A 27,808-nucleotide genomic window follows, 5' to 3' on the forward strand; every position below is an offset into this window, starting at 1 on the left:
GAGCCGGTAATGGTTTCCCCGAGGCGCAGTGTCCTGGCTAGTTTCACCAGGCACACTGCTGCGTTTCATAGGCGAAGTGTGACTGCACAAATACTGTAATGAGCTCTCCCTGGGAGCTGGGGGTCTCCTGGCACAGCTAATGGCTCCTCTGGACTGCAGCTGTATCCAGGTTACGACCTGGCCTGGCCAACAGGCCCAGGGACATGCAGGCCTAGCGACAAACGGTTCACGGTAATAGGTCTATATGTAGTCAGTAAGCTGGATTCTGAAGGATAAAAGAATATATAGTGCTGGATGAGAAGCGACACGGGGCTAAGACACTGACCAAAGATAAAAGCATTGAAAAGATGTGGTTTGGTCATGAATGTACAAGATAAACCTTGTGACACACACAGGACTAGTGTGTGTGTGTGTGTGCGCCTGCGATTCAAAAAAAGAGAGCGAGATGTCTTCTTACTGTAGATGCTATCCACAGGGAAACATTTTCAGGTCAAAATGATATTTTATCATTTGAAGCTCTCATCCACAAGGAAACCATGTTCTGGGTATAGACGCACAATCGTCTTCTGTTTTTAACAATGACATCAGCGACCCGTTGACATCACATGACCGGAGGTAAGCTTTGTGGACAAGCCAACATAATATGAGCTTTTCACATGTCATGCTCAACGCAGTCGACATACTCGATTTTCTTGTCTTATACACCCAAAACGACGCACATATAAATTCCACTTTGTCATAAGTCCAGACGACAAATTTAGGTGCATGTGTCTTTTCTTCTTCCTTAGGATCATGTGTCACGTGGTTCTGTCTGCATGTCTGTTCACAGCGCCACATGTAGGTGTGCTTTGTGTATTATTGTTTTCACTGAGTGATATGCAACTATTTACTAGGGTGGACATTAATTTTTTCACATTTTTCAACCTGCCACAAAAAAACTTCAGGAGCATTGCCGTGTGATCATCCAAAACACAGCAACACTTGCATGTATCATACGCACAAAACATATAGCGCATACATTTGGTCAGGCTGTAAAGCATTAAGGCAATATGGACCCTTCATTAAACACACAGCTAGCAGGCAGACAGCATTATAATAAATAAAAAAAATATATGATATATTTTATATTGCCAAAAATCTCAACCAGGTTTGTGCTCAAGTTCAGAAGTTCCAATGTAATTTAGTCACTGCAATAATTAGGATTGTTTGGGAAGTTGAAATGTTTTCAAACAGCGGAAGAGGAAATAGGACTTTTAAGCTCAGCCCAAAGGCCTCAAGTTGCAAATTGCAATCATCTGTGGGAGAGGTTTGTGATGTATGAAGTATCACCATATAGTCTGAATGTTTCCCGAATGACGTGCAATTGTGTTGTACTGTGAGAACCAAAACTTAGCATCATGCATTCAACGTTGCATTCAGAACTACAAAAAAAACAACAAATGGACATACGGAGACCTCCTGTTGTTGGCCTCTCTGGGACAGGTTGGGTTGTTAGCTCGGTTTGTCACTCCTATTCAATGTGGGCCCCCCTCATGACCACACACATTAATCGGCCATGCAGGCGGCCCCCAAGTGGACTGGGTGCGAGCAGTGATTCATGGCATAAGGTTCTGTAAAAGAGCACCTAGTCCGTGCTGGGACAAGAACAGCCGAAGCTGTTAGGCAGAGGGTAAATCAAGAGTCTGGCGAGTGGACTGAACCCTGTTGAGACCATGTGGACCAAGACAGACAGACAAGCACACATGTGCGTGCGAGTGTGTGTGTGTGTATAATGTGTGCGCGTTAAAGAAGACATGGACGGGTAAGCCCCAATGAACACTAGAGCATGGCAGTTGAATCCACGCTGTTCTCTTTCCTGAGACTGCTCCCTATCCTGAGGACAACCTCGCAGCAACTTTTTATAACAACCATAGCTCCAAGGCAAGTACAAAGTACTAAATGTTTAGGCGTTATCTCAAAACACTTCCCCAATCTAGCAGGGAACTGGTTTAAAGGGCACTGGAAAAAAAAAAGACTGTGAGAAACAAAAAAAAAAACCCAAGAGCTGAAAATGATAGCACTTGCTCAAATTGATGAAACCCTATTCAGGTTTTGTGACAGGCAGAGAGAGACACACAAATTCTTCCCCTCAGGCTATGAGGTGTAATTTCCCCTTCCACTGTCACAAGGGCCACATAGAAAAATTATCTGTAGCTCAGTGACTGACTGCTGCCGAAATGTGTGTGTGTGTAATATACATCTAACCCTCTATCCATCTATCTGAAATACTGCAATTCTGTTCTATTCTAACACAGTGGGATGCGGATGGAAATGTTGGTCCCACAGGATGGAGACACACACACACACTTACCCAAAGCACACACACATTTAAAGAGCGGACTTGTGGGTCTGACGCAAGACTCTCAGTCTCACGTGTCTCTCCCCTACGGCCGCCTGCTGTTCCTGACCTTCGAGATGTTTTTCCCTCTCTTTCTCCCTCTCCCTTTATTCCTCTCTATTTCACACTCAACACGGTGCACATCCATCCTCAACGGTGCATTCACGCACACAAACACACACATGCACCAACTTAGGAGCCTATAAAATCAGTATTTTTTCTTAAATCGTTTTTCTCCAATTTGTTGTTCCCCATTTATTTTAATTTTTTTTTGGAAATTCTGGGATTAAAAAATATATTTTATACTCTTATTTTACCACCATAAAGTGTGTGATTTTTAAGTCAGTTTTGATGCAATACATCACTGGACAATTGCTTCACTAACTTTTTCAATGGGATACCTCTGCGCAAATTGCTACAAAATCATCAACAAACTGTACAGTCCATACTTCTAGTTAAGGAAGATGTAGTCCCCAATGCAATTTGCTTCATTAACAAGCGGTAAAACATAGCACGGTGAAAACACACTCACACAGTCTGAGTCACACACAGCTGCACTAGCATCCACTTTCTACCACTTATCCTCATGAGGTCATGAGTAAACTGGAGCCTTTCACAGGATAGACCCTGAACTGGTCGCCAACCAATCACAGGACCCCCACTAGCATGCTTTGCTAAACTAAGCCAACTCAGCCAGCTTCCACTGTTGTTTGGTCAAGAGTAGGAGACGAGTTTCTAATTTTCTTAGCCAACTTATCTGCCGTTTCATGTGGCCGCTTCAACATATTTACTTTGGGAGGGGGCGGGGGTGTGTTAGTGCACAACTGAGCAGTCCACTGGGGAAATATTCTATCCGCGATTCCCTTCATACAGTCATATGACCCTATTAACTTTGCTTTTCTGTACACCTCCCAGTCACTCTTGTGTTGTCATTAAAAAGGCACTGCAATTTCAAGCTTGGATCAGGCAGACGGGGGCTAAAGAAGCCTAGCTACTCCCACCTTGGCTTAAGTACAAATAGTCCACATGCATTAGCGCACCTAATGTATGCACACAACCTTCCTGGAGATAAAGCACCACAATCTTAAAGTGGATAGAAATAACATGCAAGAAGAAAAAAACACACACATTGTTTATACACCTTTCTTGTGCTTGTGATTTAAACATAGCACACACTTATTAATGAATATCTCTCATAGATCCATTTCTCCTTCAACATTTTCCTCTGGTTGTCCGACTTAAACTGCTTCTCCCCTGGTTCTCCACAACAAATGTCAGCAAATTACAAACATAGTAACCATATTTGGATGAGCTCCATCTACCTCTTTGTACTCCTGGTCTGCAGAAGGAGGCCCAGAAAACCCAATAAGGGACAGCTTCACATCACTCCCCTCCAGCAAATGATTCCCCCCAGGGGACGAGGACTAATCAATACTCATCACAAATGATACAACTCGCATGTGCCAACATAATGCATCATTCACATCCAGAGATGGAGCGGCAACTTGACAGAATCAGGCTCAGTAACACGGCGAGTATTTCAATGTGCTGCACATTCAGTAAAAACCTTGTAATAAAAGACACTTGCGGGGCCCAAGGCCATCGGGTGGAAAATGCAAGTCATTGTCTGTGTGCGCAACAACAAACTGCCACCTTGGTGTGAAGTGAAGCCTGGAGGACACAGCCGCGCCCCTGACTACAGATAGCAGTCACACAGACAGGAGAGACGCGCACAGAAAGGAAGGGCAAGAGGGAGATTAACGCCGCACATAGCAGCACACATAAACAACTGCATGCAATCCGGCATCCCCGCAAGCCCCTGTAGGGCACAGTTAACAACCATTTACATTCTGCGCTGCCTCTGAGCAGATCGCAAACTAAAGGATGCTTATTAACCGCGTATGTTTCATACAAATATTCTCATTTCAATAGGGGGAAATCTAATTAATTGCTTGATTCACTGAATGAACCCCAAATTTGTAATGTAATCATAACAACCTCTTTTCAAGGGTCTCTTGTTAAATTAAATTTGAGGAGGGAAAAAAAAAACATCCTCTTCACAGAATGAATTAAATCAAATGAGGTAAAACATGTATAGCTTTTTATAGCATTGACCATATTGCATCACACATTCCACAGTGAGAATGAGAAGATACTCACTGTTTGAGGTGTCTTCAGCTCTTTGACATAACTGCTGTAACACCTGGGGAAAAAAGGAAAACCGTGTTGAGTTTCAGAGAAAACACAAAGTCTGAGTCACAGGAATAAAACATTGATTCGCTTGGATTTATATCACAAAAGAAATGGATAGATTTGAAGAGTTACACAGATTTTATTAGAATTAATGGAGTACACATGCATCATAATGATAAATAAAGTAAATATAGTGATGTCTGAACACAGCTGTGGCTGCACGTAAGATTCAAATGCACATACACACATGCAAACACTCTTCTTCCCTGAACCATATCTTGCAAAACCTGTTTGATCGAATTGGATCTAGACACTGGAGCTTTTAGTGTGAGGATATTTTCCCCAAACACAAGACAGTTCTTGTAGAGAACCAAGCCTTCCCAGTGTTCTCACGCCCATCTCTCATGCATTGTCTCTAAGGCCCTCCTGTGCTCTCAAGCCTGAGCCTAAACTAAGCAGCTCAACAACAGATGCCGCTACGCTGCGCATATGATACTACAACTAGCACACATACAGATTGTGCCGCTTTTATATCCTACGGCTCAGGTTAATTTTTTTTTTAGAATATAAATGTGGACCGTCTGGTACAAAACTGTGTAGAAACATTTTTAGCATCAAGGCCAAACCAGTATAGTTTCCAAATACTGTGTGTGTGTGTGCGTATGTGTGAGTAACTAACAAGGTTTTGTTGACAAACATGTCCATCTGGTCAGAGGCATCCGAATTAACAGAACAGAAGCATCATCACACAACTCTAGTTCACTGGTATTTCATTTTGCCTTTCAGTTTCCCACAAAACAGCGTCTGCAGCAATGGAAGATAGTCCTAAAGATCTTGTCCAGAAGAGTCAAATGTAATTATAATATGGAGAAAAATAAAATGACACGTCTGCCAATACAACTCAATATATGACTGACAAAGAAATCAGCTAGACTGTCTGTGTTGATAATAATCAAACTGCTATGCCTTCTACCTCCATTATCTGCACGCTCATACAGACAAACATATGTGCAGACAACAGACACACACCAACACTTTGATAACTCATCGCCGCCATAATGATAACAGAGTGCCAGGTAGGTTGAATTCATCTTCTGCCTTTTCATAAAGACCTATTAGTGGATGATTAAAGGATTTCTGCTCTTCGGGGTTCAGCACAGAAAATGATTTGCCAGGTAAATCACTCTGGATAAGGAAGCCGTTGCTGTCTGCCATATTACTGAGCGAAAATCAAGCTGCTCATCTATTTTGTGTGCAGTCTTTACCGGTTGGCATCAATATAGCAAACATCGCGTTTTTGATTCAATTCCAAATGCCATGTTCAAGTGAGAAACATAGGCCAAAGTAACTCAAGTAATTCAACCCCGAAAAATTTATTACTGTCACTGAATCGCTTTTTTGTCACATAAAGTTAATAATGCAAAAGTAAATTCCATTGTAATTTTTTCATTACACTTTTTTTTTTTACTTTATACACTTATATAATTTACCATAGATTGTGTTTTTGGGTCAGTGAATAAACTAAAATGCAAAAATCCTTGCATTTATTGTTATAATACATCATTGGACAATTTTTCAGACAGTATTTCAGAAACGAATGTAGCTTCTCTAGCTTTTCCTTGCTACAAAATCTTCAACACAAGATCATATCCATGCTTGTGGTTAAAGAAGACATCGTTGCAGATGTAATAATGTTGTAGTAGCTTTATTCATGGGACCTTTTTTTTTTACAACACCCTGATTTTATTAACAAAATTACAAAGTATGTGCGCTGCGCTTATTTTGAAGGCCAGATTTTCAAGGGTGATGTGTTTGATGTGCGTAGTAGAGGTGCCTCTATTTCGCACACAACTTGCTTGAAGTCAGCGGCCAACCTAAAACACATGTTGACTGTTAAAGGGATAGTTTGGATTTTTTTTTGACAAGAATTTGCATAACACAACAACAACAACAGCGATTCACTCCCCACTTTGTGTCCTGAGCAGAGTTCTGGTTGGATTTTGGTGCTGAGGAAAGTAATTCCAGCTAGTTGCTAGGGACAGTTAAGAGTTTGGCTTCTCAAAACAATATGCGTTCAAAAGCGTAATACATTTGCATCACAAAAATGCCTAGTAGAAAAAAAAATCAGACCTTACAAATCGTTCTGCGCTATTTTCTCTGCCTTCGCTCCCATCTGCCAGTTGTTACGCACTTTTGCCTCACCGATTTCACAAGTGATGACGACATTCCTTTTAGCACAAAGCCAAAGGGATATCTTTATGAACCGGAATACGTGGATGCCGAACTTCATCAGGTGACGACAACAACAAAGAGTGGTCTGCAGGGGAAATATATTGTAATGTTCTTTCTCTTCACGAATACAGCATTTCATTCACCAAGGTCAATTTCCACAAGATTCCGCGTTTAACGGTGGATTCAGTTTTTATTTGCCAATTGTGTTAAAACAAAAACCATACGGCCGTAATTAAGTTGCCTGCTAATTTTATAAACATTGACAAGAATTCACATGAATGCCTGAGTATACCAAAACTCCCTCTTGTTGGGGGTTACGCTTGGTTTATTGCACATTATAACCGCCCATCCCTCAAACTGATTGAAATTCAAAGACCAAATGGCATGTAAACTTGTTACATTAAAGCCCAAGCCCTTGTTGAGAACAATACAAGTGCAATCATGATCGGAAAAGTAATGATGCAGCAATGACATCATGTGAGATTTTGACTAAGCCAATCCAATTACAGTGGCCTGATGTCATCCCTTTGCTGCAAACAATCCCTATCATATTTGCATTGTACATCAAAATAACTACGATACGCTGTTGCACATTTCACCAGCGTTAATGGTCTTGTTCTTTTTTGGCATTTACGCTTGGCAGCTGTATCATTTTCAGATTTCAGGGGAGAATTATCTTTTTCTACCTCATTAATACACTAGCCATTTCATTTCTAAATAATATATTAAAATCTGAAATCACAACAGTGTTTACCATGATCTAATTGGACAATTATATCATAGTATGATATAATTGGACAATTATATTATGCATAATTGAATATGGCTCTGATTCACAATGTTATCACAGAAGTAAATGATTCACCTTTTCATTAACCGAGGGGAATAATAATGTCATCATTGTTTCTGAAAGTAAGACGATACTGTAGCATGCCATAGCAAAACAGCGAACAATCCAAATGTCATTATTATAATAGTCATTACTTTGTCTCATGACTACATTTAATAATTTGCAAGTTAAAAGCCAAACCTGAAAGGTTGCTTGAGCCCTCTTTATAAAATCACTGTTGGTATTCAAGTGAGGAAAACAACACATGAGAGATTGGCCTAAAATTCCTGGCTTTTGAATATTTGATGCTGTGTTAGCAGATGAGCAGTAGACACTGGTGAGGTGTTGTGTCTCTTGCTGTTCCCCGTGGGAGCAAGCCAGTGAAACTTGGCCGCAGACATTTTCCTGAAGCCCCCAGAACAAAACTGGCAAGTCTTGACAGTCTGTCCACCACACAGTCGTCACACAATCAGTTGCAGGAAACCAATCCCTAAATAGCAGTGATTCATCTCTTCATCACACACAATGCCAGTGCACAGTGCACAAAGAAGCTCTCTCTTCCTCCCTTGCACGCCCTCTCTCTCTCTCTCTCTCTCTGTGTCTTACCCTATCTGCCTCAACCCCTTCCCCCCAGTGTGGTCTCTCATGCTGCTTAGAAATAAGTGCTTCTCCTGGCTTTCTTTGCCTTGTGATTTACTGGCAGTGTTTAACTGGAGGGCAGCATCTTTTATCGTTACATGATCTGCGGCTGAAAGCTGACAAAATGGAATCTGTGTGCTAGTACTTTTTGTATGTGAGAAAATGTGTGTTCGGGGCAAAGTAGTGAGCTGGTGGAGCAATAAAAGAAGCGGTGTGGGAAACGTTTGTCTACATGCTAGTCAAATCCTCCCAGCCTCCTCGTGTCTGCCTTTCCAATATGTGTGCCTTTTTCATTCCGCTAAATGGTTTCTTCCTTGACTAGATGGAGCAAGTGCTGTCTCAGGGGAGCCGACGCACGGAGCAAAGCGCTTTGGGACAAGCAAAAAGCTCTGAACAATCCTGCAATCCATTTGAGGGAGATAGAATGTATAAGAAATGCCAAGCTTGACTGTTCGAGTGTGTGTGTGTGTGTGTGTGTGTGTGTGTGTTCTTGGCTGTGTACACATGCATGTTTTTTGTGCTGCCGTCATCACTCATCTCTTTTCATGGCAAAGAGCCCATTGCTGAATTTTGCTCCTCCGTACGAGACAAATCTCATTCATATGCACTCAAGCTGTCCTGCTTTGGTGACTGTCCACAGTTCATTTGGACCGATGGCAGCAGTGCAGTTTGAGCAGATCGACAGGCTAGCAGCGCAAAAGGCCTGCACATCGGGATCAGTGTATCGTTACAGCTTTTATGATCCATCAGCACGACAAGTGAAGGTCAGAGTAGCCATGACCAACACAGCTGTCACATCTACTCCCTCCCAAACACTCTGCCGGCTAAATGCTCTTCCAAAACACTCAGGCCAAACAAACATGCTCCACAAGAAGCATTTTGCCCCATGGCCCAGTCACCTCAATACATATGGAGCTATACATGTTTTCATCATTATCATTGGCCTTTCATAATAGCATTTTAATTAACCTATGTTGCTGAAAGAGTAAAGGTTGCAGTGGCACTTTAAAAAGATGTGGATCCACTTTGATTTCAGTATTTCAGTATGTGTGTGTGTGTGTGTGTGTGTGTATAGCTTCTATTAAATGGATCTACTGTCTCCTTGATCAAGGGAGTCAATAAAGGGCCAGTCCTGTCAAACCCTCAGGGTTAAGTGCACATGCACATCTGTGACTGTGCGTGTGTGTTGGACAGATTCTAAAGTACTCTGACAGGTGAGTGATTGAGTGCTTTCATTTCCCTCCAGCTACAAGAAGACTCTCTTCACTCATAAACACAGCGTCATTGCGCACGCACACACACACACACTTGCACACATACACACTCGGGTGGATGGAAGAAGACGGCAATAGTGTGAGAGCTGTTGTTTCCTAAAGGATGCTGCTGCTGCCTGCATGCTTAAATTAGCTCTAAATGTTTGGATTACACACGGGAGCTCTCGCAGAGGATTTAGCAACCATCGCCTGGAGTTTGGGGGATGTGTCAATGTTTCCATGTGCATGCAACACACGCACATTAAAACCCAATATATATTATGAAGACTCTTGTTAAGATTGTAGACAGATTTAATCCATCTAAATTAGAAAATGTTAGCATTCTGAGAGATGCTCTAAAGATTTGTAAGTAGAAACAACACAAACCAGAGGGACACATTGGGTGTTCACATTCCACTTTTTGAGAGCACAACCCAAGCTTCAGTTGGTGGGGGGAGGATAAGATATGTGACCAGACGCAAAGACAGAGAGAGAAAGGAGGAGAAGGGGAATGAAGGAGGTCAGCACCCCCAGTCTCAGATAAAGGCCTCTCCCTCCCTTCTTCCACCTCAGCTTTCCAAGCCCCTGCCAGGATCGAGACGCGTCTCACGTTACAGCTGTCTCTCAGTGTCATCGTTCAGAAGGCGAGAGCACAAGCGAGGGAAAGATGGGGGGGGGAGAGGGACAATGCCACAAGCACCAGTCAGGCTGAGGCAAGCTGGAGAAAAACAGCAGCAATCGCAGGTTGAGCTGGATGAGGAAACCTGTGTGGTTTGTCTGCCTGGTGGTGTTTTTTAATGATAACGTTAATGCATCAATGTTTCCTGCAAAGTCGGGCTGTCATTAACAATATATTGTGCTTTGACCTTTTCAAGATAAATGTTGAATGTTGACGTGGGAATAATACCCATCATGTCCTCCTCATCACCTGAGACACACTGAACACAAACTATTCCCAAAGAATAAAAAAGCGGAAGTTATTTTTTTACACTGCTTTTGAGCACGCTGAGAGCAGTCTAAGAGAAACAGATTGTACTCAAAAGGTGGAGATGGCAGTGACTGATGTACTCAGCTTATCACTACATGCAATGGGGCTTCTGTGGATTAGACATAGTTGAGTCACTTCTCTTAACATGAGTCCCCTTTTGTAACCTTAAAACGCTAAAAACAGCAGCTTGTCCCAGGTCCAGTAATGACTAATCCAGTGACTGCTAGCAGTTCAGCCTGTGCTGCTAACAAGGTAGGGCTGTGCAGGTCAGTACTGAGTTAAGTCTGATTCAGACTGACAGCCTCTTTCTTTTCAGGGCTTGTTTTTGAAAGAAATAACACTTTGCCATGGATTTCACATATGAAGGATGCTGCATATGCAGGTTTATAATCACAGAGTGTAGCGTTTGCACGGTCGTACATAGAGTGAGGTGTGTGCACGAGTGCCGTTTACATAAAACATGGCTCAGTACAAATACACATCAAGCTATTGCGCGGCTCCAAACTGCTTTCCTGTTTGTTTTTTTCCTCTACCCTTGTCATTTCTCATGGCATTGTGTGGGAGTTAAATATTTAACATTCTGGCTCAGCCTGGAGCAGGCTTTGCCAGCACAGCTAAAATAAAAAGCCTTTGTGGCAGCAGTGACCACATTTTAAATGCTGAAGACGATCAATAAATGGGGGCTGTCAAGGCGAAATTGCATGAATTTGTGTATCTGTGCTGGTGTGTATCCCATCCAACGGTACGTGTCTGTGTGTGTGTGTCTTCTTCGGATCCACTGCTTCCCTGTCAACTAGAAGCCATTCCCTAGTATCATCAAGAACCCCTCTGACCCGGAAGGCACCCCAACAGAGAAACCAATATCATTCCCATTACAACATCCAAAAACCTCTTCCCATTTCTTTTCCACTCCCAGCACCATTTTCCCAACACATAGTGTGTGGGAAAAGTGTAAATACAAGCTCCATGCTGTATATGGAGAAGGTTGAGCTATTGTAAATATCAAACCAAATAGCAGGTTTTCAGACCTCGCTGCCAAATTTATAATCAAGTTCCTGTTTGAACACAATGATAGATATCTTAACACGAGAAGGCTTTCTTCAATATCTAACAGAAGACAGATTCATAATGTTGTTCTGTCTTTCCTGACACTTTTTCATAAAAAGCACATTAAATGCTTTCTGCTTACAAAAAGCAACACTGTTTGATTTCTTGTGTTGTGACTTTTCCCACTAATGTAGAAAACAAAGCAGCCTCAAAAGTAGAAAAAAAAAGACCTTTGGAGACTTCATTAAAAGAAAGTAGCCATGTATTTCACCAGGCATCTGCTATATAGAATGGTGGAGGTCAACCTTTTTACATTCCTAGCGGAAAAACAGGCATCCGAATGAGGCAGAGTGTTCACAAACAACCTTGACTTTCATCAAGGAAATTCTCACATTGAATGATAAATAGAGGCCCAGGGGAGCCAAGAAGCAGCTTATCACCATTCCCTCCCAAATGTGGCTGTCTTCTGTCTTCTGAAAGTCAACATGGGGTGACCCATTTGTACTTTACACTGCTTATTGTTTGGTCATTAAGCCACCATGCGTAATCCACACATTATGCAAAGAAAACAAAAACGAGGGTTGATTTGTGCGGACTTAATGAGCAGTTGAATTTGTTCACTTGTTTCTACAACAGCAAACACGTCCCTGGCTTCATTAACTTACATTTTTTTTGAGACTTTCTAAACTGCGCTAAAGCCAAAGCTCACATTTAAATTATGGCTGTCACCGTGCATGCACTTTTACAGTTATTTGTGCAGCACGATGCTTATCAGGACTCGCAGTGGACCAAAATAGCAAGGCAACGTAATGTTAACTGGATCATCTGAAGCGAACCAACTTTCCAACAGAGAGGACATTAACCTGTGAGGTCATATACACACATCAATAAGTAAGCTGCCTGCATGGGCCTGTAAAATAGGTGAACTGGATATGTAAGAATAATAGGCATTAATTTAGTGCCCAGAAACTTTTCGAGCTTTTGCCAAAATGTATCATCCTCTCCCAGGGCTATTAGCCTTTCCAGGATTAACATCTTGTACAAAACATCTACTAGGGAGTCCAAGATTGAGTAATTATTGTTTTCCGGGTGTATACATTTATATATTCATACAAATGGCCGATATATAGTAAAATATGATCGAGAATGATTACTTCTTGAATGGTTTACTTAACACTGAGCACGCCTCGGCATCATCTCAACATTTCACAGCTCTGCGTCAGCACTAACATGCAGAGATTTGACAGGGCTCCCAGATGGTCATTATCATCAATAGATTGTTTGTGGCTCCAATTAAATCGTTGCCCAAACATAAAATCCGGCTAAGACAGCCACAAAAGATTTAGGTTACGGGGTAACAGCAGACTGATTCTTGGGCACACAGATTATATACGCTAGTAAAATTGTGTCACATAGAAAGTTACTGAAATATTTATGTCAACACAAATGTTCACATTTCAAATCGAGGTTTGAAACTGATTCGAGACATGCTACTATTCTTTGTGTGTCTCCACTATGATGCTGCACTTATTCTGAGCTCATTTTATTGACATGATGTGAATGAGATCAAATTTACTTCAACCATCACCGCTTTTGTCTGTTGTCTGTTTATAACATCAAGGCAAACACACTATGGAAATTGTAATTTTAAAAAAAAGCATAATGCTATGTGCTTAGAATGTAACTCAATATAAAAACAATTTGATTTTGAGACTAAAACCAATAATAACTATTGATTGCAGTGCAGCCTTCACAGATGTTGCTAGAACACAACGCTGTGAGAACATCACTCCCCCTCTTGGTCATATTTTCATGCTTTACTATGGCCTATTCCGGGTTTTGACTTATTTACACACATATTGACCACAATTAGTTTGAAACCAATTTAAAATATAATAAACATGTTAATAAACATGCATGCACCAGAATCGCCTGTCTGCCTTGCTGGCACTTGACATATGTGACCAGATAAGCGACACATCTTGGTGTTTTTCCCTTTGTTTCTTATTATTATGAAAATGAACAATAGCCCGTAAAACGTGTAGTCAATTGACGACAGCTTGTCACATGGTAAGCCTATCTATTTCAGCGCGTGTGACCATTCATGTTTCAATCTCATTCTACTTTCTGACATTTTTGTTTACATGCCATGGCTGGTAGCATTCAGCTAGCTTGTTTTTGTCAGAAAAGCTACAAGCTGCAATCATCTTAACTTACTTTTTTTTAAAGTACACAAAAAACAAAAAGGGAGCACAATTGTGAGTACATTTTTCAACCCTTTCATTCACAATTTGCTTCTGAAGTGTCAAATTTTCACGTATCAGTATATAAATCTACAAGTCTCAGCAACTCTGGCATTTATGCTTGATGACTGCGGATGAGAGAGTGCTGCTGCACTCCCTGACTTAGAGCTATCAGATGGACACTGGAGCGTTGCAGGAAAGATGACTGCTCTCTGCGAGTGCTGTCCCACTCATGGACTAAAAATACTTTCTTTTCGTTTGTATGCATCGTACCTCTGCTCCGAATTCCTGGGTGGTTCGCATTGAAATAGAAAGTGAGACAGTGTTTCTATCGTCATGCATTTGCTCATCTATAAGCATTCACGAGAGGCTCGCGGCTGGAGCGCCACCTCCACAAGCCTGGTGTGTGTGCACCGCTTTGGAATACTGCAGCCAGCCTCTGTCTGATAGTGCCACAAAAACACAGCATGGACACACTCATTTGTTAAGACTCTTCCCTTCCTATGAAATATGTAAACTAGGGATTTCCAAATTGTGGGCCGCGTGCCATTTGTGGACCGCATTTTGTATGGTCCGGTGAACTCCACATTGTAGGAACAAAATATGAAATAAAAAAGCATAAAGTTAAAAGAAAAAAATGAAATTGTAGACACATAAATTTAACAAACGACACTTTCTGGGCCTATACACAACACCCCATTAGAATGTAATTGCATGTGCCGTGATGTCAGTCGTGTCAGGCTTAGTACATGTGTGTACAGGATGTAGTATGCCATGCTATGTATGACATTAATATTTCTGGACTGCAGTCCCAGGGAAATGTTGGCCTTATGATGGCACATTGTTTTTATGTACAAATGGCCATGTTTCTGTGTATGTTGTTTTGAGTTTAATAATAAAATCTTGTTATCTAACAAATTTCACATTGCAATGTTCTCTGTTCATATTCTCATAGTTTAAAAAAGTTAATAAGTCATACAAAAATCCTAGCGAAGACCCTGGTTCTATTATTAGTCAGTCAATCAATACTGTGTTGAAAGGACAAGTCATATGTTTTCTTCTGGTTACATTGACAAGACATAGATTCCATTATCTTAACACATTGCACGTACACATGCCATACTCGTGGCATGTCCGTGAGAGTGAATAGAAGTTCTCCTCACATTCCCTGTGGAAGTGGTACATTTCTGGCTTCTTTCTTTGTCCTTCTTCCCCCCTCTACATTGGAGAATAGCTAACTCGGTAGCTTGCTACATGCAGGGATCAGCGGCCATCCCTTATGTCCTGCAGTGATCCCGCAGCCTGTGCATTAGCATTGCGCTTTGTGGGTGTCAACAAATAGGAGTGTAAAGGTCATAAGCAGGTTTTCTATGTTCTCACTACAAAAACGTTCTGCTTATTAACTCATTCACTGTCAAAGACGTCTAGCGATGTCTTGATTTTTTTCGCTACAGATCAAAGTCTTATGCATCATGTGTGTACATTTCAGACAACCCAGCAGAGACTAAAGTACAGGCCCCTAACACTGGCACAGAGTTTGTTTGGCTGTGGATCTGTCGTGTTCACGAGGCATGGGGTGACATTGGTGACACTGTAGTTGTTCGTCGATAAATAGTTTGCGCACGGCTATAGTTTACACACACACACACACACACACACACAACAAACACATACATAGATTTTGTGTTATGTTCTAAATCTGTGATTAAATATAGTTATTTTGCCAGCAAAATATTTTTCCTGTGTTTTTTCATAGAAGTACTGATTAGCATCCTGTCCGCTCATTGGTCGATTAATTAACTCCTGCTAATTGGTCCTCATCTGGGGGACAGTGGTGAAAACCTTCTGGGAATACTCCGCAAGCATGTGCACGATGACGCACACAAACTTTCACACAAATTTCGCTTGGCTGGACAGTGACAACGTGATAATCACCTTATCGTGCAGGTTCCATTGACAATGAATGGAGTAGATGTGACGTTGCCTCTTGTTAGTGATGGAATTTGAGCTACATCCTAGCAGAACACTACAGCACAAATCCTCTGGGCAGGATTTTTCTGCTAATGGCACCGATAGGGAAAAAGGAGTTCAGAACAATCAAGGAGAGATTTGATCTCATTAAAAATGTCAAACATCAATTTATCCCCATAATTGAACAAGCAAACAAATGCCTATCCCTACTTTGACACCGCCCCCCCGAAAAAGATAACCCATATTTAAATTGAGTACACACATAGCTTTGTGTGCATATAGGATTCAATCCTCCAAAAGCTGTCCAAGTTCTGTCAGATTCAGCACCCCAAGACACAGAGCCTGTGAACCTAATTTCACCTAATCAGCTTAGTCAATGGCAACCATTTACTATGACTTTGGTAGACATGCAAATAGGGCTTAACTATGTCTATCCCTAATTCCTCAATGTTCATGTCGAGCCTAAGTCCTCCTTTATCGCTTCAAAAACAACAGTTCCAATTTCTGAGAATGACAACCACATAGAGTATAAAACTAGCGCTCAGAGTTGGGTTTTTTATTTTTGCAGTTTGCCCAGCAAGAAGAAACATCTCTGATTTGAGTGTGCTTGAGGTACCACTGTGTGCTTTCATTTTAAACCAGCATGGCAAACAAACCCTGACAGATTTGTTACCCTTTTTCACTTTGGCTCCTACCCAGTCTGTAAATTATGGAAAAACACAATACATAAGTTCATTGCTACTTGTTTGTATGTTCGGCTGCAGCACATTCCCACTAATCAGAACAAAAGTGACATGAACGAGCGACAGTTTTTAAAGCTGGGAGAGACGCTGTTGTTTCAATTCAGTGATACCACTAATGGCTTCTTAGCGGCTCCATGAAATCAAGCAGCTGTCATGTCGATGCATCAGCAGCGTGAGGAGGGAGCGCCATCCCCATAAGGACAGGGGCGCTGCGCCTTCATGTTTGGCTAAACATCTGCTTCTCTGCTCTCCAGCTTTGCAGCAATAAACGGCCAAACAAAAGAGGTGGGAGGTGAAATGATCACATTTTCCATTTCAAAGCATTTACATGTTTGGTTTTCCTTTCCTTTCCCTTTGGACATAAGATGTTAGCTCAAGTTTTAGCTCTACTGACTCAAATGTGTGCAACATGGAATAAATAAGATGAGTGCTTTGACTTCAAATGTTTCTCAACACCCTATTTGTCTTAAGTATATGCAACAGACAAGAGACACTGTATAGTCAGTCAGTCAGTCAATCTACTTTTATGTAAACAAGCTTATATTAATTGAACAGGAGGTCTGTTCATTTGAAATTAATTAATGCTATTTGGCAACGCTATCCAGTTTTCAGATTTGGCAGTGACAATTATTTCTTTAATAGGATTCTTAGTCATTAACCCCCCCCCCATTGCCCCCCCATTTATTCATAGATAACAAAGCACTACTGGTTTAACTTGAAATCACATTTTTCAGCCCAAGAATAGAAAAAAACACATATGAAACTGTGGTTGTGATTTCTTTTGTATCCACCTGCCTTTCCCAAACAACGTAATACATCCAACGTATCACTTTGTACTCGCCCTTTGCAACGTCTTGTCCACTAACGGCTAACTACATTTCCTCCCAAACGTCACAGACAACCCAAGTCTCCACCTTAATGTCTTCTATGAAACCACGCACTTTTCCGTTATTTCCCCTCCAAGCATGTTTAAAACTTTGTTCAAACTTATGAACACAACGTGGAAACGTCCCCCCGTATGTGAAATGTTTGCTAGCAATGTGAGTTTGGAGGCTATTAAAGTGTAGAGGGGACGGATTAAAGACAGCCAAGATGGCGAATGGCTTGTTGTTTTGGAAGGGGCAGGGGGAAAAAATGGAGGATATTGTAATATACACAAAGGGATACATCTCCACGACACTGCTAGCTTGACTGCTCGGTCTCGGTTTCAGGAAGCGACCGCAAAGTGGCAGCTCCCTGGCAAGGCTGTGACCGGCGAAGCAACGCGGCACAAACTATGGAGGCGATGTTGGGGTAGAAATAAACAAAACATTGGACTTAATCGGAACCGATTGTGCTTGGTTGTGTATTTGTGGCTAATTGTTTAGTGGCAGTGCCGAGGGACCGTTCAAGTTGATGGCTTTCAACGAGCAGAGGCGGTACATGGACCAACGGCTCTGAGATGTCCCCTTGAAAAAGCGTTACAACATCCAAAAGCTTCTCAACAAGCCATTATACTGTTAACTCAAACCGAACACACACAACACAAAAGTTGAATTTGTCCATTTCACACAATACATATGCTGCTGTTTAAAATACAACAGCGTATTGAGTGCGCCGTGAGCAGGGACACACAAAGACGAATCTATCCACTATCAAGTCACCACTTACAACAAAAACACTTCATTTTGTTTTGAAAAGGAAATCAAACCTAACCGATGTGAACTCGTGTGTCGCTTTGGACAACAGATTTACATGAAAGCCACATAACAAGTACTGTAAAGACATTAAAGCGGCGAAACAAGCAGCGATACATTCAATGTGATGGCAGTAAAAAAAGAAAAAAGAAACACGGCGACGGTGCAATAGGGAAAACACTTACCTTGTTTTTAGTTTCGACACTTTACTTATTTCCACAAACGTTCTGCTAACACTCCTGTTTGGTCGTCTTCTCGCTTCTTTCCCCTCTGCTAGGTCGCTTTTGCTTATGAAAGAGGTCGATGACGAATGATAAAGAAGGGAATTGGGCAGTAATTGAGTCTCGGTGTGTGTGCGTGTGTGTTAGTTACTAACAGCAGATTGAAGGAGACTCTTCTCAAGGTTTATTCAGCTCCACTTCAAGGAGCCGACCTGACGTCAGCTCTCTACTGCCACACAAAGAAAACTTATTATTTGTGCAGCGGCCCTGGTAACCAACAATGCAGTCACTGACCGTTATCACTTTGAAATGCGACATTAAAGATATTGCATTTACGTAGTAGCCCCCCAAAAAAGCATTTCGACTCCCTTGATGACATTAAATCCCTCAAATCCGCGTGGATTTCATCAAATCATTTTTGAAACAGAATGTCCGTATTTTGTTTTGAATCGAAAAGTTATATTCTTTTTAGCTTAATTAATGTAATTACATGATTGCATTATTGATAACATCAAACAAGTTACGTTGTGGTTTGTGCTGTCATTTCTCCATGCCCAAATATCAGCTAATATATAAGTAAGGTGAATTTAATGGCCAGTATCTGTCACAAAAAAGTGCACATTACATTTATGTAGTCATTTCTCCATTCTGAAAGGTATGATTTTATATTTTTCGAGTTAATTTACTCTAGACATATTTACCTAAAGATGTGTATTTCATCTATACAGTCACCTGCCCTGCAGGAAAAGTATGAAATAATATTTTTGTGCGTTTCTCCCACAATCTGTCACTGAAACTGCATGTTTTGTGCATGCAGTCTCTTCTAGGATTATATATAAGTGTATCTCAATAAATTACAATACAATGCAGAAATTGATTGATTCTGACCAATTAAATCATCCAGAAGTGTTATTAGTTTATTTGTTAATTGCTGTGTATTTCATCTATAAAGTCACCTCCCCTGCAGGGAAAGTATGAAATAATATTTATTTTTGTGCATTTCTGCCACAATCTGTCACTGAAACTGCATGTTTTGTGCATGCAGTCTCTTCTAGGATTATATATAAGTGTATCTCAATAAATGACAATACAATGCAGAAGTTGATTGATTCTGACCAATTAAATCATCCAGAAGTGTAAAGAGTTTATTTGTTAATTGCACTGTAAATCAGAAGTACTAATACTTACCTTTTTATAATAAAAAAAAAATTATTGGCTGGTGACCAGTTCAGGGTGTACCCCGCCTCTCGCCCCAAAGTCAGCTGGGATAAGCGGTATAGAAAAGATATGGATGGAGAAATATTCTGGAAATATTTCACCCTGTAGTGACTTTATAGGATATAAGAGCTTCACTTATAGGAATGCAGTACTGAAAGGAACCAATCAAATATATTGTAGTTTATTGAGATATACTTTACAAGTGCAGTTACTTCAACAATGATAAGTATTTTAAGTGCACCTCTCCCACAATCCATCACCAGAACTGCATAACTCCACCATAAAAGTTGTATTATAAGTTAGTCCAAACAGTCATTTGCACATTGCACATATCCATGCAGGATACAATAAACAATGTGCACGTGTGCTTTTCACTAGCTGACCAAATGATGAGCTTTGAGAGAGGGGTGATATGTGATCAAACAAATACAAATCAGTTGCACACAGGCGCTACATGAGAAGGCATTTGTCAGAACAAAAACAGAACCAGGACAGATCTTTCTCTGCGTAGGATCAATACATTGCCTGGCAAAGACAGCCATCTGTGCCTAATTGTATTCTTTACCTCCTCTTCTGAACACACAATAAGCAACAGGCTGAGCACAGGCCCTCTGACCCAGACTGGGTTTCCAGACGGGGGAAGATTATTTCATTCAACTGGAAAACAACAAGGGGGTGGGGTAATGGGGGATTTTTTTTTTTTTTTTTTTTTGCAGATGGAGTGGGCAACTGCTCCTAAGTGCTCCACCCTGGTGAGGATGAGTTAGAGTGAGGCAGAGCCAACTGGTGCATCTCTCTATGTCACATCACTGCTGGGCTGCATCTATTTTTAACAGGTAATACACATGATTAACAAACTACTCACTGTTACTTTATAGACGCCCCATAAATCAACTACAATTATTGTTAGTAGCTCACACAGTGTTGGTTTACAGGCACATTCGCGTTAACAAGTCATAAACATTTAAAATCATCATTAATGTGTATGTCATAGTGTGTCCCCTTTTAACTTTTTACCAGAATATTATATTTTTATGTATAAATGAAAAGGTCGCGGGTTAATCATGATTATTTGACTCGTGAGAATGGCCACACAACTCCATGTTGAGCATGCGGCGGATAGTTAAAACCATTTTATACGCATCCTCTCCATGTTCTAAGGTCATTGATTTCCCTCTCTGCCTCTTTTTCCATTACCTGTTGAGATGGGGGTGGCTGCTCTTCTTCAAACAACATCCTGCCTATCTGCCTCTGTAGCCTCTGGCCCCCTGCCGTGTTTCTCCATCTCCTCTTGTCGCAGTGCTGACAGGCCGTGAGAAATGACAGTGTTTGTCATACAGTAACAGCAAGAAGCGAGGATTTTTAATTGCGCTGGAGAATCTTCATTATAGAGAGCGCGTGGGGGCGGGAAGAGAGGAGTGGGCTGCATGGGATGGCATTGGAGGAGTGTGTGCCTTTTTGGGGGGTGCTGGTGGGGGCACTTCTAAGCATCCGTGATTAGGAGACGTACGAGCAGCAAGGAAGGGTGGGCCCTCTTTGCATGCACACTGAGAATGGCTGCCGTACCTCGGTCATTTGTAACATAATAAGTGCCAGCACAATGACTGCAATGCGAGAAAACGCACCACAGGGAAGAGAAGGGGGGAAGGGAGGCCGCATGTCTGTCGAAAAGAGACTTTTTATTTTGGTCTTGATTAGAAAGTATAATGAGCCACTGAAGAAACAAGAAAAAAAATCTCTCCTGAGACTGATGGAAAACAAATTAATCTGGTGATTTGGATTTAATTATTATTTTTCTATTAGTCCACCTTGCAAAGACAGGGACAGCCATCACAAGCGGGGAGCTGTGCTTGCATTTATTGATTTTTGCACAGACACATTGAGGGAATACAGATGAATCTGCCCTCCTCCCCACACAATCCTGAATGTGGGATGATGCCATTAACCCAACAAGCTTCCAACAACTCCAAAATGCAACACAAATTGATTTTAGAATGGAGTTCACATACGAAAAGTGGCCTAGGGATGCCTTTTTATACAGCTGAATTACACCTCACGTATTGTTGCGTCTTACAGTACATAATAACAATTAAACAGGCAATAAATTAAATTAAGACAATGTTCTGCTGTGTTAAGCATCATTGTAGCGCTAACATCTTACAGCGGTACAGTAGATTAGTTTAATTTGATCTTTTGTTTTGCCTTAATATTAGAACCACACTGCAAGTATTCACCCCCACGCTGTGTTCTTTCTTTCTTTGCAGCATCCTTTCAATAACCACTAGTCTTGAACACAATGCTCGGTGAGATGTAATGATTTGCAAAGTCAATGATTTGAACTGCCGGCGTGATTAAAGCACGGGGGACCAATTTGCGACTGCTATATGTAATTTCGGTGTGCCTCAAGTAACACTCATACTCTCTCACTGACATGAAATTTTGCAATTATGCTACATGAACACTCTTATTGATTAGAGTGCAAGCATTGATCGCCGAGGAAGGTTTGCAATTGATGTGATGCCTTTGAGTGTGCAGAGCCAATTGCAAATCTTCCTGAAGCTTTGCCTAAATTGCCATATGGAAATCAACGTGACAGTGAAAAAGTACATTCATTCTTTACCTTTTAAGCCCCAGGGACATGTCAGGGAAGCACGCAAATGTTATAGCCTTGTGCTTCAGTGCCAACATGCAGACACATTGTTCCTTTCTTTTAAATGCTCTCCAAATAAATTAGATAGAAAAGTAATGGAAGAGATCTCACATATGTTTTCGCTGCAAGGTTGACTAATAAACCCCTACACAGTCCAAAACGAGATCAGTCTGAGGGTGTTTATTGTGGTGAATGTAACTACACAGAGCCCCTCCGCGTGATGTAATACACAGCAGGGAGAAATCATCATAATAGCAGAGTAGTGGAGTGACTCATTTGTTGATGAGGTGTATTCACAGTGTCATTCCGTGATGAGATGCGTTCACATGTTGTCAGTGTGTGACCGATAGCGCGGGAGGAAAAAAAAGACACAAGCGAGAATGCATTAGTGCAGTGCTTTGCTGGGAACGAGGAGTCATTTATGCCAGGAAAAGTACAGAAACAAGTCCGGAGCCCTTCAGTGATGCATCTCTCCACAAAAGCATGAGCTCACAAACAAATGTCACTAGCCGGGCCAAATAACCTTGAATGAAACAAAAACACATCCATACTCATGTCATTGTGGCACCCGTCAAAAACAAATATCAGAGGATTCTGCTACACTAAGTGTTGTGCTTTCACTCATACAATCATGTCAATTTCCGCTTTGCAGTTAAATACACTTAGCTGTGCACTTTTTTTTATAATTGAATCAATGGAGAATAAAGCTAAGTGGCGTTTCCTAGCATGAGAGGGGAAAAAAAAAAGATTCAGACACAAAATGACTTTCATTCATTGCCTGAACGGTTCATCTTGTTCTGCATTTGTGACACCTGCAGCTGAGGGGATTTCATTTGTTACGGCTGATGTGAAACTAAGTGTGAGTCTGACATACAATGGAAAGTACTTGATAACACCGATGTTGTTCACATCTCATGTTAACTTTCTTGGGTTGACAATAAAAAATGGGCATATGACCCATTTCACGTGGTGGGTATGTAAACTGTATTTTGTGTTCAGTTGTGTTGCCATTGGCTAATATTGCAGAAAATAAGAAATCACTGCAGAATAAAAGACACTAATGGCCTCTGCGTTGCTTAAATTCATATCAACCAGCGGCCCAGGGAGGGAGTGTTATCACCTAAAACAATAACTACTGTCAAACCACATCAGGTAGTTAAGAGACAGACATTTAGACCAGGGGTCTCAAACTCAATTTACCTGGGGGCCACCGGAGCTAGGTTCTGGGTGGAGCCGGGCCGCATCAGGTTTTCAAAAAAAAAACAAAAACGCATTTATTAAAAACTAGAAAAAAAATCAATAAAAAAACTATCTTCAATGCTTTTGCTTCTGCTGTAGCCTACACTTTTTCAGTACTTTGGTTCCGGTTTTCCACACCAAAATATCTGATAAAACATTCCACTGTTCTCAAATATCTTAATTTTTATTTTTCTATACACAAAATAAGATTAAAAAAATTAAGAATAAAGACAATAAATCAATCAATAAATAAGTAAAATAATAATAAAACAGCAAATAAGAAAAACGTAAGAAACCACATACAGTTGGTAGAGAAATTATTTTTTTCAGATTCAAATGTACAGTATTAACAGTTATTTAACCTTTAACATGAACATTAATGAAACTTAATAATTTTACCCAATTAGCAAGTTAGCATCGTACTCAGTTCCATCTGGGAGCAGCGTCGTAACTTTAGCAACATGTTTGATGAGATGCTTTATCTTGACATGTATTTTCCGTTTTATTCCAAATCATTTCCTGCATTTATTTGTACCCAGCGTCATAAGTCTTTAGCTTCATTGCTAATCCAAAGCAAAACAGGGCGGGGTAACAGGGTAGGGTAACAGTATGGGCGGGACAAAATCATGTTAATTGTGTCCGGTGTGCACACAGCTTTAAGCTGTCATTTCAACATTAAACTTTGGTATCAAGGTGGGGGCCTCAAACTAGCGTCTTGCGGGCCGCATTTGGCCCACGGGCCGCAAGTTTGAGACCCCTGATTTAGACTGTGTGATCAGAGCAATCCACATTTCTTGCAAGAACACAATGCCACGTGCACGTGGATGTAGCTAATGACAAGCATGCTAAAGAACGCTGTCTTGCAATGTTTGGTCTAACCCAGCATGTGATAGAACCTACCTATGGATGGAAAAGGGCACACTCTTTGATTTGATCATTACTAAATCATTTTGTGTTTTCTTTGTCCTGTATGTTACACCCAAACCAGACAAAGTTCAAAGTATAAAAAAATGCAACAATTTACACAACACAATTCTGCAGCCAGCTAGACACCTGGAGCTGACACATTTCACACACATCATTGACAAAATAGTTGAAGAGTCTGAGTCAGTCATTGTGCTGCCTTGATGAGTTACTCACTAGATTTCTTAAGTCTGTGCTGGGCAGTTTGTTACCACAACTCACTCATCTAGTTAACATCTCTCTTCAGACTGGCTCATTCCCAAAGGCCCTAAAATTGCTGTCATTGAGCCTCTTCTGAAGAAGAGCAGTCTTGATGCCACAGTCCTGAGCAACTATTGCCCCATATCAAACCTGACATTCTTGCAGAAAGTCCCAGGTTCTCACTGGGCTCACTGAACAAGCTATGAAACTGCTGCTGCTGCTCGAGTCCTGACTGGAACCAGAAAATATAACCATATTATTACAGTACTTGTGTCTCTGCGCTTGGTTACTGTCACTCAGAGAACAGACTTTAAAACAGCTCTTCTTGGTCTTCTTGCGCTATTATGGGATGTCAGCCTCCGCACACATTGCTACTAAATCGTCAACAAACTGTAATGCCTGTGCTTGCAATTAAGGAAGATGTAGTCACCCATGTAATTCCAACTGCATATGGGAGATATTTATTTAGACACTCTTGTTTTGTTTATGTAGACATGGGGCAAGAGGCGCTTTTATTTTGAAGGATGGTCACAGTAGTAGTAGTAGTAGTGTGTGTGTGGAGAATGTGTATTTACGCCGAAGACAAGATATGTAAAAAAATAAATGTGCTTCTCGTATTTTTTTCACTCACAACTTCCATGTCGTCACCAGGCACTGTAAAACAAATATATACTTTTAGGTTTTTTTTAATTTTAATAGAATGATTTAGGATGAGTTTATGTTTTTTTATGGAATGATTTTATGAAGTTATCTCACCCTTCTTTTCTGTAAAGCACTTTGAGTTACCTTGTGTACGAATGGTGCTCTATATGGTTCCTTGCCTTCATTAAGAACACTAACCTTAACAGAGGCAAGTGAGGCCTGCGGTTCTTTGGATGTTGTTGTGGGGTCTTTTGTGACTTCTTGATTGAGTCGTCACTGTGCTCTTGGTTGGTTGGCCACTTCTGGGAAAGTTCACCACTGTTCCATGTTGTCACCATTTGTGGAATATGGCTCGGGCATGTCTGTGTGGAGTTTGCATATTTGGTCTACTTTGTCCGGCAGGTCCTATTTAAGTGATTTCTTGATTGAGAACTGGTGTGGCAATAATCAGGCCTGAGTGGGGCTAGAAAAATTGGTAATGGTTTTATTTCATTTGAACATGCATCAGATTACAATTGAGTGCATCACATAATCAGTTCACAGTTCCACATGTCCAAAAGGAGTAGGAAGAAGCAAAGCCTATTAAATCCTACCCCTCCGTCTGGTACTTTTACAATCAGTAACTCAAGTGCACAAACTTACATTTGTGCACTTCCTGCTTTCCATAATACAGTTTAAGTTTTTTTTTGTTTTTGTTATTTTTTTCATAATGTACCTCGGACCGAAGTACAAGGTGATATGACCATCCAATGACATAATGGGTACCATAGTAAGTGTTAATATAGTGATATATATAGCACATCATGACTGGTTCAAGACAAATTGAAACTGAAATTGAAACTTGAAATTGAACTTGGGTGTGATAAAACAGTTCTGAATCAGACTGAATCAGCAGCACCTCTGGTGGTTGAAGCTAAGTAGTGCACTCCATTTAACAATCAATTTCTTCAAGATAATCAATTAATCCCACACAGCACAATTATTAACGGTTAGTATAGCTTCCTATGTAACACGTGCTGCTTCAAAAAGCACTTGACATGATATTGTGATTCTGCATTGATATTCTATTCAGTCACCCAGCGGTGAATTGTAATGCAAAGGTATGCTACACTGCATGAGGTCTTCAGCATCTATTGACAGGAAGTGTGGCTGGTAAAGTGAAGTTGTCAGAAATGTAACCGTGTTCACATTCAGCGGCAGAATGTTCTTTGCTTCCGCTCATGTAGTAACAAGTTTGATTTGGCTGAGAGTCCTTGAAATTTTGGATCAAAGCATTGTTTACACTGCACGACATTGGAAGCTGGAACATGTAACGAATTTCAACCACACCTCCACTCTTACTGTATTTATGACAAAAAACTTATGTGTGTGGCAGTGGCACTTTTATATCTCATAAAACCGGTCTAAAATGTTTTTTTAAAACAGGGAAATCGTTATAGTTCTGACATGTCAGGTTCCATCTCAGCTGAAGACATTTTATGTGTTTAAAAGCAGCATTAAACATAGAGCATCACTATGGTTGGAAAACAACCGTGCAGCTGTTTTGCATACTGTATGTTGAGCAGTCTGTAATGAGGTACTGTACTCTCCAATAGTTTACCATTCTGATTCATCCACAGTGTATTCAGCAACAAATATGAAAGTAATACTGATCCAATATGACATTTGAAGCATGTTTCATACAACACAAAGTGCCTGCTTTAGTTATCTTTGGTGTTTGTTTCCTCAAAGCTGGCTGCAGGGGGAAAAAAATGGCATAAATTGATGCTAATAAATAGTACCCAAATGCTACAAGCCGTCTAATTATAGACCTCAAAGTCTCATTTGAATGCAGGAAAAAAAAAACATCCATACATACCACACAAGCTATTTTCAGTTTGTTGATACCATGAAAAAACATCTTTTGAGCAATCTTTTATATCACACTGCTGTCTTTAAAGTGTGTATGAACCATAAGAACTACTAATAAAACCATCGTTGCAGTTGCGCTTCAAGGATCTCTAGTAGTTTAACACAAAAGGGCATGTCAGTTGTTGAAAACATCTACTGTATGTGCACATCCATTAAGAAATCGTGCAACAGCTCCAGCCAATTGCTAAAAAAAGTAGTTGCTGTAGTTACTTTCCCCAATTGAATTAGTAATTGGATTACTGCTCCATTAATCTAGTTATTTACCAGGGAAAGTAATTACAGGAATCCCTCGTTTATTGCGGTTAATTGGTCCCAGACCCAACTTTATAAATGAATTTTCACGAAGAAGGATTCCTTAAAATTTAAATTTGTTTTCAGTTAGAGCATAGTAAACCTGTTTACGACCCTCCAGACATGAAATAATACCCCTATAGTCAGATAGTCCAGGGGTCTCAAACATGCGGCCCACGGGCCAAATGCCAAATGCAGGACACTAATTTGAGGCCCCCGCCTTGATATGAAAGTTTAATGTTAGTGCAGCCCGCGCAAGTTTGATATGGATGCTGTATGGT

At 40.8% G+C, this 27,808-nt stretch overlaps 1 protein-coding gene across 13 annotated transcripts in view; it reads right to left on the reverse strand.

The window, feature by feature from the left end:
* baz2ba (bromodomain adjacent to zinc finger domain, 2Ba) overlaps positions 1–18,648 on the reverse strand; it is a 65,308-nt gene extending 46,660 nt beyond the window's left edge. For 7 of the 13 annotated variants that reach the window (XM_058088887.2, XM_058088884.2, XM_058088886.2 and 4 more), the window contains exons 1-2: positions 18,377–18,647; positions 4,538–4,580 (exon numbers count right to left, since the gene is read on the reverse strand). The gene's annotated coding sequence lies outside the window, so the exon portion shown is untranslated. Of the gene's footprint in view, positions 1–4,537; positions 4,581–18,376 lie in introns of all 13 variants that reach the window. The other 6 variants (XM_058088880.2, XM_058088879.2, XM_058088885.2 and 3 more) reach the window with 1 other exon arrangement.
* Between the last annotated feature and the right edge of the window lie 9,160 nt (positions 18,649–27,808).

The sequence above is a fragment of the Doryrhamphus excisus genome, linkage group LG13, assembly GCF_037039965.1.
Source record: "Doryrhamphus excisus strain RoL-2023G ecotype Guam linkage group LG13, RoL_Dexc_Guam_v1.1, whole genome shotgun sequence".
NCBI lineage: Eukaryota > Metazoa > Chordata > Actinopteri > Syngnathiformes > Syngnathidae > Doryrhamphus > Doryrhamphus excisus.